The 19125-nt window shown below is 43.1% G+C and overlaps 1 long non-coding RNA gene across 1 annotated transcript; it reads left to right on the forward strand.

The window, feature by feature from the left end:
• Positions 1–125: 125 nt before the first annotated feature.
• LOC128332073 (uncharacterized) lies at positions 126–2653 on the forward strand. Its single transcript, XR_008310548.1, has 2 exons — positions 126–218; positions 2416–2653. It is a non-coding gene; the product is annotated as an uncharacterized LOC128332073 (long non-coding RNA).
• The last annotated feature ends 16472 nt before the right edge of the window (positions 2654–19125 follow it).

Below are 19125 nucleotides of genomic sequence, written 5' to 3' on the forward strand. Positions count from 1 at the left end.
TCCTAGCAATTGCAGCACTGTCAAAGGAACTGAACTCCGTCCTGATGCCCAAAAGGAGAGAGAAGACTAGAGCAGCTGCAGCTGCCAACCAGCCCCAAAGGGAGAGTCACCCTCCCCAATGCACTCCTCAGATCCAGGAGGGACACAGCAGATGCCCCCTGGAGCAATTGTCAGATGCCGATGAGAGCAATTGCAAGATGCCCCCATAAGTAGCCCAGGTACAAGGCACACTCCGTACACCGCAGCATGGTTTGGGAAGGCAGAAGGGGGAACTTTCCCCTCTCCCGCTCACCCTCCCCGCAGCTGTGGCTGTGGGCTCTGTGACACCCCCCCACCCCACCCCACTGTATAGTGTGTGTAGAAGGTAAAAAGGAGGCCCCCCCCACTGCTGCTGTAGCCAAGTGGTGACTCTGCCTCCCCATCAATCCGCCACTGCCACCCCTTGCTATCCTCTCTGGGCGTAGGAGGGTGGGCATGTGGGGGAGGGTGTCCCCATCACCCACCTGCCCTGATGCTGCCACTTGCTACTCTTGCAGTGCCAGCAGGGTGGGAGAGTGAGTGGCAAAGTGTCGCCCACACCTGCACACCCTCATTGGCACTGCTGTCCAGCTTCGGGAACTGGACAGTTGGCTCTGAAGGCTGCGGGCAGCAGATGGTTTGCTGAGCTGCGCCGTGAAGTGGCAGGGAGCTCAGAGGCTGTCAGGCGAGCAGGCGACAGTCCCTGGCAGTGGCAGGGGGAAGCAAGGACTGCGAAACAGAGATAGAAAGACGGAGGACAGAGAGCACGGGCACGAGACTTGCGGGGGGCAAGCGGGGGGCGAGGGCGAGCGAGAGCATTGCGGGAGTGGCGAGAGACTTGCGGGGGGCGAGCGGGGGTGGCGAGAGCGAGCAACTTCCCCTGCTTGCTGAACCTGGTTTTAGAGGAGGGGCTGGGAACTGGGTGACCCTCTTTTGACAGAGCCCTGTTTGGGAGCATGCTAAGGTTCCACACGGTAGTGCTAACCCCGCCTTCAGACCTCAAGCCCTGTTTTTGCTGGTCGTGAGAATAGCTTCAGTATGACTTTCTTCTGAGTCAACCTGCATAGGGTTTGTTATGTAAGTAAGCATAGGATTGGGATGGAATACAATTATAGGGCGCTTCTCAAGTGTTTATCTTGCTGTGGAGAATTCAAGCCAGTAACATATGTTTCTAGCCTAAAACACAAAAACTGACATGGGATCAAATCCTGAAGGTTTATACAAAACATGTCTATTCTAAATTAGAAGTGATATGAAAATAGGTGAGTGCCTGTATTCTTAAAGCAAATTCCCCTACAAGTTGATTCAGGTGAGCTGCCAGCCTTTTATCACCAAATTATAGGGATGTGCAGAAGCGGCTCAGTGTGAACGGTTCAAGCTTGAACCATACCAGCTCCCACCCCCAAAGTGGGGTTGGTCCAAGTTCAAGCCGAACCGGGTTTGGTTCAGATTGAACCAGTTCTGCCTGGTTCGGTTAGTTCAGATTGCTTGCAAAGGGGAATCCAGTTGAAACTCAAACTGAACCACCCAGAGCAGTTCCGTCACATCCTTACCAAAATTCCATCATGTGATAAAAGAGTCAGATGCTCAGGCCACTATGGATAACTTCAGTGAAGTGAATGATGTACTCAAAGTCTACTTTAAGTTCCTTGTAGGAATTCACATGGATTTTCTTCTAAGGTGATCCTTGGGGGGGGGAATAAAATATTTTAATTCAGTGGTTCTCAGACTTGTGTCCTCAGATGTTGCACAACACCCATCATCTCATTTAAAGGCAATTGTGGCTAGGGATGATGGGAGTTGTAGTCCAACAATATCTGGGGACCCAAGATAGAGAACTCTTATCTTAATGAATAGGACATCCCCTCTCTTTTGTTATAGGGAGAGGAGTAGATAAATATACCCACCCTTTCCAAATGGCTATTTATTTATTTGGTCTATGAAATTATTGCCACAGAACAGAAAGGGTTAAAATCTGTCGGCCAATGTACTTGCATCAATCCCCTGATATGATTAGGAGAGTTTCTTGGAATAACATAATTACATGTATTAGATCATTATTGTGGCCAAGACTCATAGAAGTGATGGATTCTGATACCTTTCTTCTTCTACTGCTGAATTAGCCCTGCAACTAATGCAGCCTCTGCAGTCCCATTGTGCAAAAACATGGCATAACCTGCCATCTTCCTTGGCTTCTCCCAGGTCCCCTTGATTAAATTTGGCTTTGCTGAAACTATGCAATTGCCCCGCTTGCTTTTGAAAGGTTTTGTTTCCTCCCATTTCAAATGTCTCCTTGAATATTTCCTTCCTCACATAAACCTTTGAATGACCTCCTGCATTTCTGTGCCCATCCCTGCTTCCCTTTCTCCTTCTCAGTCTGTTTCTTTCTCTTTGCAGGCAGCTGCCTCCCTCTGAACTTTGTGGAAGCATCTTTCTGGTCCTTGTCTTTCACCCACTGCCAGGGGTGTGATTGTATATGCAGTCCTTGAAGCTTGAACAGGCATCTTCCTTTGTCCCAGAGATGATGGAAAGTTTGAGACTTTGATCCCTGGTGCTATTGTGCAGGATGGATAAAAACCGCAATGCTCAGACAAACCAGATGCATTTTATGGTACAGCATAAAAGGACAACACAGGTGCCAGTTTGAAACTAGCATCCTTCTAACCAATCTGAGTCGGTGCACTATTTAACAAACTTCCCCCCTCCCCCCAGGCAAATACTCCCCAGTGATTATGTTCATTTGCATTTATCCATAATGCAGAACACATGTTCACCAGGCACCATGAATGTCAGCAGAGTAAACCATAAATGTCAAAGACATTTGTAGCTATGAAAGCGGAGGAAAACTGGACTGAAAGCAACCAGCCCCCTTCCCCCATGACCTTTGTGTCTTTGCAAGCACCACCTGAGTAATGAATGAGCTATTTAAAAATAGCTCGTGTCCTTAGGTAACCGAAGAGAGTGCTTTGCAAAGAAAGAGCAGGGCTAAAAGTAGATGTTACTTTAAGCATGTGTTTGGGGGCTAGTGTGCTTGTCTTTTATTCAATGAACAGCAGCTGGATCAGCCTCCCTCCTGCAGATCAGGATTGGCAGGGCAGGGGGAGTTTAACCCTAATCCCACCTCCCTCACTAACTGCTAGTTGTCCTGGGGAAAGAGCTCTCGTGGAATCAACGCAAGCTTTCTCCCCCCTCCCCCCAGTGCAAATAGCAGCCATGGAAACTCTTCTCACAATCAGTGAGAAGAGCTTCTGGCGAGTGTGTGGGGAGAGTGGCCTTAGCCCTGTGCAGCCCGATTGGCCGCCCACATGACTGCCAGATTGGCTGCCCACATGACTGCCGGCTTCATCACGGAGCTGGAACTACAACTCCCATCATGCTTGATGATTGACTACTATGACTGGGGAAGATATTGTAGTCTAACCACAGCTGCAGAGTTGAAGTTGTGCACCCCTGGTCTAAACAATCCTCTCTGCATTGAAGAGAACAAGAAGCAGTTTTAAGAGCTGGGCTGTGAAGCTGCATCAGAGGCACGTTTTTGCACCTCCACGCTGCTGATGGTTGAAATGGGAGGGGGTCCCAAGAAAAGGAAGAGCCTGGCACAGTCTGTTCAAGTGCTTTAGCAGTCATCAGCATTATAAGCATACAAGTGGTTTGTAGCTATCCAGGCTTCTACAGGCACTGTCCTTAAATTGGGGTGAATAAAGCTCTTTCATCTCCTTACCCACCTTCTCTCCTCCTTCAATAACTGCTCAGCCAGGCATGCCGTTAAGCCCAGACTCCCCCCTCCCCCGCACAGGGCCCCATGATTTCCCACAAGGGAAAATATGTCCTTTTATATTTCTGAAATGGCTTGACCTAGAGTTCTGGATTTGGCACGGATGAAGGACAGGGTAGTACGACTCTGTGTATTGATTCTGAAGTGGATCTGTCAATACATCAATTTTTAATGGTTTTTTTTAAATTAAAAAACTTCCCCCAAATCCTATAAGTGGCTTGTTCCATGGCAGAAAATTATAAAAACTTCTAGAACTGAAGCCCCCCTTTGGACCATCATTTCACCTCAATGAGGATTCTGTCCTTTGCCTTCATAAAAAATGCAGCATGCCCCCCACACTTTGCCCAACCCTTTACATTTCCGGAATGGCTGGGCTTACAGTTCTAATACTGAGGGCACATGTAGCCCAAGATGGCAGGATAATGGGTATTTTTATTTCAAGAAAATCAGTCAATCCTGTGATTTTTAACAAATTTTTCTTTACTGCAGTAAAGCCGCCAGAAAGTGTTCCTCTATGCATAGACTACATTCACACGTAATTTGAAACCGGATGTTGCCAGACCCACACTTATTTTTTCTAACCGTAATGGCATTGCAGATGTTTGTCCAACCACGGTCTGGAAACCTCTGTTTTCAGGGCAGGGTAGCCCCTCCCCATTCCTGGTCTGCAGAGGCCACATCCCACCAATTCCATAGTGCTAACATCGCCAGACTGTAGGCAAGGCATCAGCATGTCACAAGAGTGGCAGCCATTGGCAACGATCTTGAAGGGTATGTGCCAAGCGTGAACATTTCTTGTCAGAACAGTCCACTTGGCAGGGAAAGGCATTTAAATCTCTTTAATGTCATGTAAGCCCTTCTTCTGACATCGATTGCACTGCTGCCCCGAAACAAAACTGCCTTTCACAACCACAGTTGGGGGGGTGGGGTGGAATGTTTGGAGACACTATTTTCTTGTTACTCAGGAAAGGGAAAGGAACATGGTGATTTCCTAGTAGGGGATATATATATGAGGGAGGGCAAAGGATCCTGGGGCCTGGTCACTGTGATCAAGGATGCTCTTGTGCGGGCTTACCGCAGCAAAGCAGTCCGTGGAGATCAAACCACACTCCTGTCCCTGTGGTGGCTTGCCACCAGTGGACTAGCACTCTTATGAGAGAACCAATCTACTGGAGAGGACCTTAGGCTTGGCAAAACATCCGGTCTTCTATCAAACTGTACATTCATTAGTTCAATTCAGACCAGCATTGCAATTTATGCAGATCTGCTGCCACAGAGAATCATGGGAGAGGAGAGCCATGATTCCCAGCGACCCATCACCGATCCAGGCAAAAACAAATATGGACAAATATGTGGATGGGCAGGCAGAGGGCATGCTTTGACATCTTCATGGCAGTCACCAAGACAGGGAGCTGTTGTCAGGGTACCCATCCCCGTGGCTTCTTTGTATAGAGCAACCTGGCTGGGAGGCATCTGCCATCTGTCCCCCATGGCCTGACACTCTTGTGTGATTTTGCCATTTGACAGGCTGGCCAGCTTGGGATGGGATGTGTCTCAGTTGCCAGGCAACTGCTTTTTTGGATCAGAGACAGAGGGTAGAGCAAGTGCTCAGAGAGGCAGCCAGTGAGAAACACCACTGGCATAGAGTGGGTAAAATCCCAGGTGGGTCTGCACAACCATTTCTATGATTATGTCTCAAGAAAGCAAATGAAACTGTAGTTATTGCACCATCCGCGTTCGGACCTAATGCTGCCTCCAAAAATCCTCAAGTAATAGCAGCTAAATTCACTGCAAACTGAAGATTCAAATTGGAGTTTGGCAAGACAAACTGCAGGTCGCTTTTGCCGTGAAACTGCAGTTGCATGCATTTGGATGTAATGGAGCCTAACCTCTACCCAGTTTACCTCCAGTTTCATGTTACATGCTAATGCGGCCATAGAGTACTTCACACTTAGTGAAAGTGGAACTTAGATCTGAATAAACTAACAAGATTTATTTTTAAAAAAACAAATGCACTAAGCTCAAGCTGGTTTGAGATCCAAAAGGTCTGCATGAAAATTGTGATGCAAGGGGCATGTGTTGTGGTTTTATTTTATTTTATTTTATTTTATTCCTTACAAATGCATTATATGTCCAAGTTGGTTTTGTTTGAATTGTGGGGCAAGGGACATGTTCTGTGTCCCAGTTAGCTTGTGAATGGTCAAGAAGCTGTGTTAATCCATTGGAGATTGGTAATCTCCTTCCCTCCCTCCCCCCTCCCTCTCTCCCCCTTTTTCTTTTATTTCTCTTTTGTTTTTGTTTTTTTGGCAAATGCACCTGGCCCAGATCTTGGGGTTTGTGGTGAATGATCAAGAAGATGTATCGATCCTTTGGGGTTTGTGTAGTCTCCCCTCACCCCCACCACCCCACCGCAACAGACCTGTTGCGGTGGCTCAGACCTGTGGGTTTGTGGTGAAATGTATATATACAGAGAGGATGCTTATTTTGCAGGGTGGGGGCATAAGCTCAGTAGGTCCAGGGTCCTAAATTACCTAGCTGCACCCCTGTGCTCAGCAATAAACATGATCCTCTGAAGCAGCCAAAGAGCCAGCCACATATTGGGGCCCTTTCCCAAGTGGCAATCATAATCGTGAATAATGTTTCAGTCATAATAAAAATACATGTTTATGATGAACATGCCTGAATAAAGGACTTTTATAATAATGAAGAGAAGCAGCTCCCTTGGTAGATACAGGGTAGAGAAAGAAAGAGAGCGGCCCACTGACTGAATGGGAATTTGTGTCTGAAGGTCAGTTTAGCCATGGACTGTATGCAAGGCCTTGAGAAAGCCAATGTACCCCAGGCTTAATTCATACCTTTAGGAAATTGGAGCAGCAATGATCTCTCTTTAAGATTACTATGGGGATAAGTCAAGGAAAGGTTTCCTCTTCCCACTACATACACATCATTCACTGCCCAGTTGATTACTTATTTTTATTCTATGTACCCAGCCTCCTTGAATCATCTTTAGAAGTATGTTTAGAAGTATGACAGAAGAATGTATTAATATTTCTGTATTATAAACTCTTTTATTGTGTGTGAGCAAGAATCTACTGATATTTGTCAAGAATATATAGTTAGGGGAAAGGTATATATAGTATGACCAGTAGAAGAAATGACATTTTATGCATTTCGTGTTCTTGTTTTCTTTAAGAATGAAAGTATTTGCTATCTAGCTAACTTTTGGAGAAACATAGTTTAGAAGCTGGGACGCCTGTGCCTTGAGGAGAGATGCAGAAATGTTTGACCTGATTTCAATGGACTGCTGAGATATGCACTTTAACTGCAGAATTGCCATTTCATTCCCAGCTATTTTTGCTTTATATGTGGAAATAGTATTTTTAAAAATAGTTGAATTATTGAGATGCTTGCATAGAATAAAGAGAAGTGGATATTGAATGGAAGCATAAGTGAGAGCTGCAGAAAGCTTGACTTGAAGACACCTGTACATTTTTCCTGATGTCTGGGCACAATCCATCAGGAGGATTGTGCAAGACCCTTTGAAATGAATAACTCCCATGCAACTGTGCTGGACTAACAGTGCTAGCAATATTCCTGTAGCTTTGAATGGACCAGACTTGGTTCCACATGAACATAGTTTATTCTATAACCATATAAAGCTGCTCTTTGTATGGAGTCAGAGCACTGATCTAGCCCATTTACTGAGGCTGTTTTCATGCACAGCCTAACCCAGGGGAAGTCCAGCGTGGGTTAGGCTGCATGTGAGAACTGCTGGGATTTGACCCAATCTTGGTGGGGCAGTACCGCCTAGCCTGCCTTTTAGCCCAGGTTAATGGTGCCGGCACGTCATTAACCCTGGCTCTGGGATCATGTGTCTCCTCGGGCTGCATCCAGCCTGAGGAGACACAGAGATGAGCACTAGAGCACCCATCTCCTGGGGGAATCCCCCAAAGCACTTTGTGTGTGGTGCATTGTGGGATACCCAGAGGCTGGGGCGCATCATCCCGACCTCTGGAGCTCCGTGTTGCCTGGTGCAGCAGTGGATCATCTGGGAGTGTGGTCCACACTCCCAGCAACATTTAATGGATCATCTGGGAGGAAGGTAAGATTCGTGCAACCTCCCGCCCCTCCTGTTCCCCCACCTACCCATTCATGTGAATGGCCCCACTGTCTATTCTGACTGGCAGGAGCTATACTGAGGATGAAGCTCCCATTCCTGAAATCCTTTTAACTGAGGATAGTTGGGATTGGACCTGGAGCCCTCTCTATGCAAAACATGTGCTCTCTAGACAATACCTTACTCCAGGGGTGTGCACAAAACCGGTTGGCCCAGTTGAGTTTGAGTCCAGAGCAGACTCGAACAGGACCGGGCATGTTTGGTTTTGCACACCCCCGAACAACCCCAGCTCAGCTCAAATTCGAGCTGGTTCAGAGGGTTCTAAATATGAATAAGAATATGTACTGTATGTATGTGTGTGTATATATATATACACACAGTGTATATATACACTGCAGAGTGCAGTACAGGTCACTGCAGGTCCAGGTCATCTGAGGGACTCTGGGAAGTGTTGCTGCAGTCACGAGGGGGTCTCAGAAGGTTCTCCCTCCCCTGCTGGCCCTTCTTGGTCTTCTTCAGGCCTTTCCAGCCCTCTCCCAGCTTCCAGTGGCCATTTTGAAGAAAAGCATGCTTGTGCGATGGCCATTTGCATGCCTGGAGACTCCACCATGTGGAGGCTGCCAAACAACCCAGACCTGGACCTGGTGGTGAGTTTAAAAAAATGTTTTTCATATTTAGAACCCCCGAACCAGCCTGGGGGGTTCGGCTCGAAGTCGAGCCTAACCAAACCAAATGGGGCCCTGTTTGAGCCATTGAACAGGCCCAGTTCAATGGCAAACCAGCTTGACCTCAAGCCAGTTCGCACATCCCTACCTTACTTTGATGGCATTGGGCAGAGACACAGCTTAAGGTTTTGCATGGTAACACCTTCAACATTGAACATAAAGTTTTCTGCAGAAAGTCAATTTTGCTCTTTCTTAAAGCTTTACCATCAGAGCCACTATAATTATTACTTTAATATTGAAAATGTGTTATTTCATATTTGTATGCGTATGTCCCAACTCAAATTAATTCATTTTAATTGCATACACCAATTACAACATCAGACTCATTTTCTAACATATTATTTATTCCTTGCTGATTACATATCCTCCAAGATTGCTTTAATATTTCACTGGGCGCTTTAAAGTCAAATAATAATATGTACTTCTAATTAAGCTAACTTACATATCTCACTGCAGATTAAATCACTATTTAATATTTTATAACATGAACTACCTTTAATTCACATACCCGCCCCCCATGAACAACAGTCTTTCAACTCTTCCCTCTGCTTGGTTTGACAGACCTTTCCATTCTAAGCCTACACAGTTGAGTACATCATATAGCTCAGGGTATAACCATTCTCCTTTCACATGGAAATGTCAAAGAAGCACCTTGTTGACAGAAATCATCTTCAAGGAAAGGATAAGCACAGAGCTCTTGACTAAGGGGCTTGGTGACAGCATAAAGGCAGTTGACCATTTTCCTGTAAAAGAAAATCCTTCTATAAAAGGAGGAGAGTGTACACATAGTGAGCCTACAAGACCGAGGAGCAAAGGCCCTTCCCATTGGAATAGGTCTCAAATTCCACACACCCCAATGTAACTGAAGTTGCTATGATTCATGTTATTTAACTGATGTATGGGATACAGTCAAGGCCCCAAGATATGCTGGTGCCAGAAGCAGAGCATCAAACGCTGCTTCTCCATTGCTGCAAAATCATTCATGACTTGTCCGCTACGTCTTAGCAAGCTGCTTGATTCAAGTGGAGAGACTGTCATGCTCAGCAGCCTAATTACAATAATGGCAGAATCAACCAAGATGGCAGTTGTGCCAGTTGTGGTGTTTTTGATTAACTCATTCCTTGATCCAGGCCAGCTTTTTAATGGGGCTTTAGTTACTTCTATTCCAGTCCTGGAGTCGAGGCGGGGCTAACAAACAGCCAGCAGCAAGAGCACAGAAAAGGACTCTGCACTTGCCTCTCTGTAAATAATATCTATTTCATTAAACTATTAATATTCCTGATTCCACTCCACTGCCTTGTCCTTGCATACCACAACTCTTCCCCTTGGATTCTACAACAGTAGGTGGGTGAGTGGTTGCACTCCTTTTCTGTGATTCTAGAACCGCTGAAAATAATGACCATGGCATCTGGAAATGCGATTGTGCAATTTTGAGTAGTAGTTCACAAGCTGTTCTGCAATACCACGGGTTTTGTTTTGGATTCCTGCAGTGGTGCAAGTGGTTTAGAACCACCTGCATCACACTGTGAGAATGTCAGTCAATAATGATGATGACCATAATTATAATTAGAAGTAGTAGTATGATTAACTTAGATCCTATTAATTTTAATGGTGCTCAATCAGGATTTGCTCTTTTTGGACACACAATCCTCTACTTCTTGACAGTTCCACCCTGAATGTATCCATGAGCAGGCCTTGACACCTTCCCGACAATCTTCCCATAAGCTCACTAAAATGTACATCTCCTCAAATATTCTGATTGGGCGAATTGTGCAGATAGATAGGGCAAAGATGAAGGAAGAAGTTTGGAACTGGTAAACAAGTAGCAAGAATAGGCTGAGGAAGGTAATCCAGCAGCTGGAAAATGGAGAGATTTTAAAATATTCTGTATCAACTTTTGATCATGTTTTCAATTACTAAGCACTGGGGAAGATTCTACAGGTTAGAGAGAGACTCAAAGTTGAGTGGGAGACAGTTCCAGGAACAGAAAATGGAAGGGCAAAATGCCTGGAGGTGGAGCAAAAGGAAAGCATAAAATGCAGAAAAATAGAGTAAGAGAGGCATTCACTTGGCCCCACTTCTTCTTCTCATATAAGTTTCCAAGATGCATTCTTTTATTTTTCTCGATAAACCTTAAAAGCACCCATTGAAATGAGAACTGTCCATTTCATGGAATATGTATTGGCAGTATAAATAATAAATATTGTTTTGAACAATGTGGAGCAGATGAGTCATGCAGACACTGAGTAACCTCACTAGCAATCTAAAAATAGTTTGCTGATGGCATTCTGAATGCAAGCTAGAAGAGCAGTCATATCTGATTGCTATTTTGCCAAGGAAAACTTGATGGTCCAAAGTGTTACTGGAAATGTTTATTTATTCCTCTTTATTATGCATCATCAGTAACATAAGTTACTAGAGCTGTGAGAAAACATACACGCAAAAAAACACACACCCCACAAGAAATTGTGAGAGTCTTATTGAAATTGATTTGGCTTCTGTCAAAGTTTTTTAGATGTGGTTCCTGAAGAGAAGTTATCAAATTGGCTTCCGATTTTACTATAAGCAAAATCCAGTGGCAACCTAGGGCTGTGTGAAACCAATTCACACCACCCATCCCCACCTGAGAAATTTCACTGGTCCTATTACAATTTGTGAAACCAGGGTTGCATGGAAGTGCAACCATTATACATAATGGCCATACTGTTGAACAACTCTCTTTATGCAGTTTTCGCACTTGCACAACAGCACTCTTGTGCTACTGTGCAAATATTATGTTCCATCACATGCATAAAGATCTAGAATAGCACTGAGTTTCTTATGTAAGCCCTGGAAGAACGGCGGTTTTTATCTCTCTCTCTCTCTCTCTCTCTCTCTCTCTCTCTCTCTCCTTAAAATGCTCTTTGGTATGATACTAAAAAGATCTTAATATTATTTCAGTACATTAGGGATGTGCAGAAACCACAGTTCGAGCACCAGTTCAACTCCACGGGGGGGGGGGCTTTAAGAAAGAGGAGAGCAGATCCTTATCTGCTCTACACTGCCCCATGCAACTTCCTGCTGGGGCAGCGCTTGGCCCAAGTACCCTCGCACGGGGCCAGCTTGCACATGGCATCTGCGCATGCACGGGCACCATTTGCATGGTCAGAATGGTGCTGTTGACCACACAAATGGTGCCTGCATATACACAGAGGCCACCATGTGCTTGCTGGAGCCACGTGGTGATACTTAGTCCAAGCGTCGCTCTATCAGGAAGATGCATGGGGCGGCAAAGAGCACACGAGGACCTGCTCTCCACTTTCTTAAAGCTCCTGCTCCCTGCTCCCCTCCCCATGATGGCGAATCAGTGCTCAAACCGCAATTGCTGCACATCCGTACAGTATAACCATCTATTTAAACAATATTGTTTTAATAGATTAGGAGGAAATATAAATATAGGTTGTCACCTGGTCTTCTCCATATACATCATGTCAATATAATGAACAGATCAATGATAGAGCTATTTTAGGTGATATGTGCAAATGGGAGGGAAAGGGGATGGCAACTTTAAAAGATTTTGTGAAAGACAGGATGGTTGTTCCATTTGAACAAATTATATATAATGGCTACACTGTTGTACAACTCTTTTTATGCAGTTTTAGAACTTTAACAATAGTACTCTTGCAAAACAATAGTACTGTGCAAATATTATATTTCATCACTTGCATAATATTGCACAGTATGTCTAGCCCTGGAGTTTTGGAGATATAATAATCTGGCTTCTTTTTCTTATACTTTTTCCTTTCCTTTCCTTTTCTTTTGTGGAAATCATTTTGCCTTTGAATTGATTTCGGTCAAATGGAGGGTGATTTGATGATTCTACCCTGAATTGAATCACTGAAAACAGTGGCCAGATCTGGGGTAGAATAGAATCACCCCTGATTCAACCCAAATCGATTGAGGCAATTCGGGCACCAATTTGAGGCCCATTTTGCTGGGGAAATATACCTCAAAATGGTGCTTCTTTCTGGGGAGAGCTGGTTTACCAATTGGGATCAGCAGGTAGACCAGCTCTCTGAGGCAGAGCTGAGGTCTGGTCTACCCGTTAATCCCAATTGGTAGACCACCTCTTTTGGTTTTCTGGGGCGATCTGGTCTACCAATTGGGATCAGTGGGTAGACCGATCCTCTGCTCAGGACTCACTGATTTCAATTGGTAGACCAGCAATCCCCAGAAAGGAGTGCCATTTGGAGGCCCATTTCCCCAGAAAAATAGGCCTCAAACGGGCCAAGACAGCTGTTTTCGATGAATGAGGGTCTGCGATTAGATTCTACCTCAAATTGAATCGCAGATTTTGATTCGTGCACACCCCTTCCAATCATTCACAGGACTAGTAATTACATCCCATCTAGATTATTACAATGCACTCTATGTGGGGCTGCCTTTGAGAAGTGTTTGGAACTGCAGCTGATCCAGAAAGCTGCAATCAGCCTGTTGTCTGGGGCTAGTTACTTGGAGCATGTGACTCCCTTATTATAACAGTTGCACTGACTGCTAGTCTCTTTCTGAGCTTAATTCAAAGTGCTGGTCTTGACCTTTAAACAGACTGAACAACTGCTTCCTTCCATAGGAATCTGTCCTGGTATTAAGATTTTCTGGAGAGGCTCTCTTTTATGTTCCATCATTGTCTGGGTTGTGATTTGCTGGAATACAAGAGAGAGCCTTCATTGTGGCTGTACCCAGTTTATGAATCACCCTTCCTAAGTAAGAAGGTTCATCTTGCCCCCTCACTAATGGCTTTCCACCATGGGGCCAAAACCCTCAATATGCCAGTGGCTAATTAATTCATATAATATCATCGATTTTAGAACTATTCCCTGTTTTGTTTTGTTTTGTTTTAAAGAAATGTGCTGCTGGTTTTTTTAAAATGCTATTCACTTTCAAATGTTCTTTGATTTTAAATTTTATGTTTGTATTCTAATGATATTAGAATGTATACTAATAATATTATATGCTGCTGGCCACCTTGGTCATTATTTACAGAAAGGAAGGATATAAATATTACTAATATATCCATTCGGAAACCTCTACCTATTTGGTCCAGGATACACCTCACAGGGAAGAAGCATCATCAAGCTTTTGTTTAGATGGAAAGCCACTGCCAGCCCAGAGAGGCCCAGAATGGGCTGAACATGGCCCAATATGGGCCATTTGAGACAAGGGGGAGGCCAGAGGGGAAGAGAGACTGCCCCTGGCCGTGGCAGCACCCCTGAAACCCCACAATGGTGGTAAGTCCACTCATTGTTATTGTAAAAAACAAACAAACAAAAACCCTGGACTGGCCAGTTGGGTTCGGCTCAATCTTGAGCTGAACTGGGTCTGCTCCGGCTCAGGAGTGAGCCACTGAGCTGGGCCAGTTCAAGTGTGACCTCAAGACGGCTCGTATATCCTTATCTGCCGAACCGGTAGCTGTAATACTGCCCTCTGGTTGTCCATTATGATGGCCATGAAGCCCAGCAGAGACTAGGTTAGAAGCACGTTCCTTTAGCCTCCCATCAGCTTATTGGGGGCCAGCTCTTATTTTGCTTTTCTTCACCCCAAAATAACAGCCATTCCACCTGGCTCCATCAGAGAGGCAAGTGAGACACTGAGGCGCACTCCATCTGCTTGACTGTGACCAACTTTGCTTTGGTTCCCCTCCTTCCAGAACTCTCTTCTTCAGTGGCCATTTCAGCTGATCACGAAGCCTTTCATATAACTTTATTTAAGAATCAACACTTGCGTGTATTTCCTTTTCTTTTTCCTCCCATTACTTTTCATGACTTCTAGATTGTAAGCCTGAAGGGATTTCCTGTGTTTTTTAATTTGTTTACAGAACGAAGAAAATGTTAGCTTTATTATTATTATTATTATTATTTACACAGTCAGACAGGTGTTATTGACTGGTTTGTTTTATCCAGACATTGAGTCCTTCCCAAGGACCTGGGATGGCTGAAGTATTATTAATATTTATTTATTTATTTATTTACACAGTCAGACAGGTGTTATTGACTGGTTTATTATTATTATTAATTTACACAGAAAGGTGTTATTGACTGGTTTGTTTTATCCAGACATTGAGTCCTTCCCAAGGACCTGGGATGGCTGAAGTATTATTAATATTTATTTATTTATTTATTTATTTACACAGTCAGACAGGTGTTATTGACTGGTTTATTATTATTATTAATTTACACAGACGGTGTTATTGACTGGTTTGTTTTATCCAGACATTGAGACCTTCCCAAGGATCTGGGATGGCTGAAGTATTATTAATATTCATTTATTTATTTATTTATTTACACAGTCAGACAGGTGTTATTGACTGGTTTATTATTATTATTAATTTACACAGACAGGTGTTATTGACTGCTTTGTTTTATCCAGACATTGAGTCCTTCCCAAGGACCTGGGATGGCTGAATTTTATTGTCAATGTTGTTGCTGTGGTTATAGATATCATTGCAGAATATAGGCTGTTCCCAGTAAAGTTGCTTTTTGTAATTGGCTGATGGTGATTTCTGTGGCCCCTATGGTGTTGAGGTGCTCTTCAATGTCTTTTGGAACTGCACCCAGGGTGCCAATTACCACTGGGATTATTTTGATTTTTTTCTGCCACAGCTTTTCAATTTCAATTTGTAGATCTTTGTATTTTGTGATTTTTTCTATTTCCTTTTCTTCTATCCTGCTATCCCCTGGTATTGCTATGTCAATAATTTTAACTTGTTTTTCTTTCTTCTCGACTACAGTTATATCTGGTGTATTGTTTGGCAGGTGTTTGTCTGTTTGTAGTCGGAACTCCCATAGTATTTTTACATCTTCATTTCCTTCAACCTTTTCAATTTGATGGTCCCACCAATTTTTGGCTACAGGAAGCTTGTATTTTTTGCAGATGTTACTGTGTATCATCCCTGCTACTTTGTCATGCCTTTGTTTGTAGTCAGTCTGTGGGATCTTTTTACAACAGCTGATTAGGTGGTCCACGGTTTCATCTGCTTCTTTACAAAGGCGGCACTTGCTGTTTGTTGTTGATTTTTTGACTTTTGCTCTTATTGTATTTGTTCTTAGTGCCTCTTCTTGTGCAGCCAGTATTAAACCCTCTGTTTCTTTCTTCAAGTTGCCATTCTTAAGCCATTGCCAGGTGTCTGATTTTCCACTTATATTGTGCAAATATTGACCATGCAGGGGCTTATTTTTCCATTTTTCTGCTCGGTTCTTGACTTGTTTTTTCTTGTAGGCCTGCTTTCTTTCATTGGTGTTGAATAGTTTCTCATTATTGACCATTTGAAGTGCATCTTCTTCACTGTCCTTGATATATTCTTCAAGGCCTCTTTTCTCCTCCTCTACTGTTTGATGGACTTGCAGCATTCCTCTTCCACCTGAGCTGCGAGGGAGGTATAGCCTAGCTACATCACTGCGGGGGTGCAGAACATGATAGATGGTCATTATTTTCCTGGTCTTACGATCTAGCGTCTCTAGCTCTGCCTGGGTCCAGTCTATTATTCCTGCAGTGTATCTGATAACAGGTATAGCCCAGGTGTTCATGGCTTGAATGGTGTTCCCGCCATTGAGTTTGGACTCGAGGATTTTTCTAACTCTCCTGATGTATTCACTTCCAATTTTTCTTTTAACTTCAGTGTGTGCAATGCTATCAGCCTGGAGAATGCCCAAGTATTTGTAATGTTCTTTCTCTTCCAGGTTCATGATGTTGCTTCCATTGGGCAATTCTATTCCTTCTGTTTTTGTTATCTTTCCTCTGTTCATTATTAATGCAGCACACTTGTCTAGTCCAAACTCCATTGCTATATCACTACGGTATATACGGACAGTGTTTAGCAGTGATTCAATTTCTGACTGGGACTTTCCATACAACTTCAGATCGTCCATGTACAGCAGGTGGTTTTACTTGATGTTTTAGATGTTTGGTATCCGAGGCCTGTTTTGTTTAGTATTTGTGAAAGTGGGGTCATGGCGATTACAAACAACAGAGGGGATAGTGAGTCCCCTTGGAAAATGCCTCTTCTAATGCTAAACTGTCCAAGTGTCTCGCCATTGATTGTTAACTGTGTACTCCACATGCTCATTGCTTTTTTTAATAAATACCTGAATCTTTTTGCTGACACCAGTTGTTTCTAAACATTTTAGTATCCATGTGTGAGGCAATGAATCGAAGGCTTTCTTGTAATCAATCCATGCAACACTTAGTTTTGTTTTTCTTCTCTTGCAATTTTCTAAAATCATTTTGTCAATCAGTAGCTGGTCTTTTGTGCCTCTGGTGTTCGGGCAATTTCCTTTCTGTTCAACTGGAAGCTGTTTGTTAGTTAAGTGTTGCATCATTTCATCTGCTATTATTCCAGTTAATAATTTGAACATGGTTGGCAGGCAGGTTATCGGTCTATAATTACTTGGAACTGCATCTTTTGCTGGGTCTTTCATGATGAGATGAGTTTTCCCAGTTGTTAGCCATTGTTCAATATCACCTCTTTGCAAAATGTGATTGAACTGTTTTGATAGTTGTTTATGAAGGCTTGTTAGGTGTTTAAGCCAAAAGCCATGCAGTTCATCGTCGCCTGGTGCAGTCCAATTTTTAATTTTATTTGCTCTTTCACTTATTAATTCTGGTGTTATTATTAGATCTTGCATTTGTTGGTTACATTTTTTGACCTCTTTCATGCAGCCTGCTTTTTTATTATGATCTATTCTATTGTCCCATAATTTCCTCCAGAATTGCACTGTTTCTTCTTTATTTGGTGTTTCCAAGTTTGTTGCAGTTTCTCCTTCTATGCTTTGGTAGAAAAGTCTCTGATTTGACTGGAATTGGAGATTCTGCCTGTGTTGTGTAATTCTGGCTTCGTATGTGCTAATCTTCTTTGACGCTGCTGTTATCTGCTGCTTTATTATTTCCAGGACTTCTTTTTTATATTTTTTGTTGTTATTGTTATTATTATTATTATTATTATTATTCATTTACACAGTCAGACAGGTGTTATTGAGTGGTTTGTTTTATCCAGACATCGAGTACTTCCCAAGGAACTGGGATGGCTGAATTTTATTGTCAATGTTGTTGCTGTGGTTATAGATATCGTCTCAGAATATAGGCTGTTCCGAGTAAAGCTGCTTTTTGTAATTGGCTGATGGTGATTTCTGTGGCCCCTATGGTGTTGAGGTGCTCCTCAAGGTCTTTTGGAACTGCACCCAGGGTGCCAATTACCACTGGGATTATTTTGATTTTTTTCTGCCTCAGCCTTTCAATTTCAATTTGTAGATCTTTGTATTTGGTGATTTTTTCTATTTCTTTTCTTCTATTCTGCTATCACCTGGTATTGCTATGTCGATTATTTTGACTTGTTTTTCTTTCTTCTCGACTACAGTTATATCTGGTGTATTGTGTGGCAGATGTTTGTCTGTTTGTAGTCGGAAGTCGCATAATATTTTTACATCTTCATTTTCTTCAACTTTTTCAATTTTATGGTCCCACCAATGTTTGGCTACAGGAAGCTTGTATTTTTTGCAGATGTTCCAGTGTATCATTCCTGCTACCTTGTCATGCCTTTGTTTGTAGTCAGTCCGTGGGATCTTTTTACAACAGCTGATTAGGTGGTCCACTGTTTCATCTGCTTCTTTACAAAGGCGGCACTTGCTGTTTGTTGTTGACTTTTCTACTTTTGCTCTTATTGCATTTGTTCTTAGTGCCTGTTCTTGTGCAGCCAGTATTAAACCCTCTGTTTCTTTCTTCAAGTTGCCATTCTTAAGCCATTGCCAGGTCTTGGTGATGTCTGATTTTCCACTTATATTGTGCAAATATTGACCATGTAGTGGCTTATTTTTCCATTTTTCTGCTCAGTTCTTGACTTGTTCTTTCTTGTAGGCCTGCTTTGTTTCATTGGTGTTGAATAGTTTCTCGTTCTTGACCATTTTAAGTGCATCTTCTTCACTGTCCTTTATATATTCTTCAAGACCTCTTTTCTCCTCCTCTACTGTTTGATGATGATGATCATCATTATTATTATTTTCACATTTATATCCCGCTCTTCCTCCAAGGAGCCCAGAACTGTGTACTACATACTTGAGTTTCTCTTTCACAACAACCCTGTGAAGTAGGTTAGGCTGAGAGAGAAGTTACTGTCCCAGAGTCACCCAGCTAGTTTTATGGCTGTATTGGATTTTGAACTCGGGTCTCCCCAGTCCTAATCTAGCACTCTAACCACTACACCACGCTGGCTCTCAATTTCCTTGTTATTATCAATGTTGTTGCTGTTATTATTATAGATAGTGTGAACTTAAAGAATTGGGAGAACTAATAAGGGGAGTTTTTGCAACACCAGATTTTGTAGGCAAGTGAATGCTACACTTATCTTCCACCTCACTGACTGAATCAAATTATTAATGTAGTGTAAATATTGGCAGTGCCTCTCCGTTTGAAGTAGTTTACCATATGAAATCTCAATAAGCTGCTAATCCTTGAAATAAACA

The sequence above is a fragment of the Hemicordylus capensis genome, chromosome 6, assembly GCF_027244095.1.
Source record: "Hemicordylus capensis ecotype Gifberg chromosome 6, rHemCap1.1.pri, whole genome shotgun sequence".
NCBI lineage: Eukaryota > Metazoa > Chordata > Lepidosauria > Squamata > Cordylidae > Hemicordylus > Hemicordylus capensis.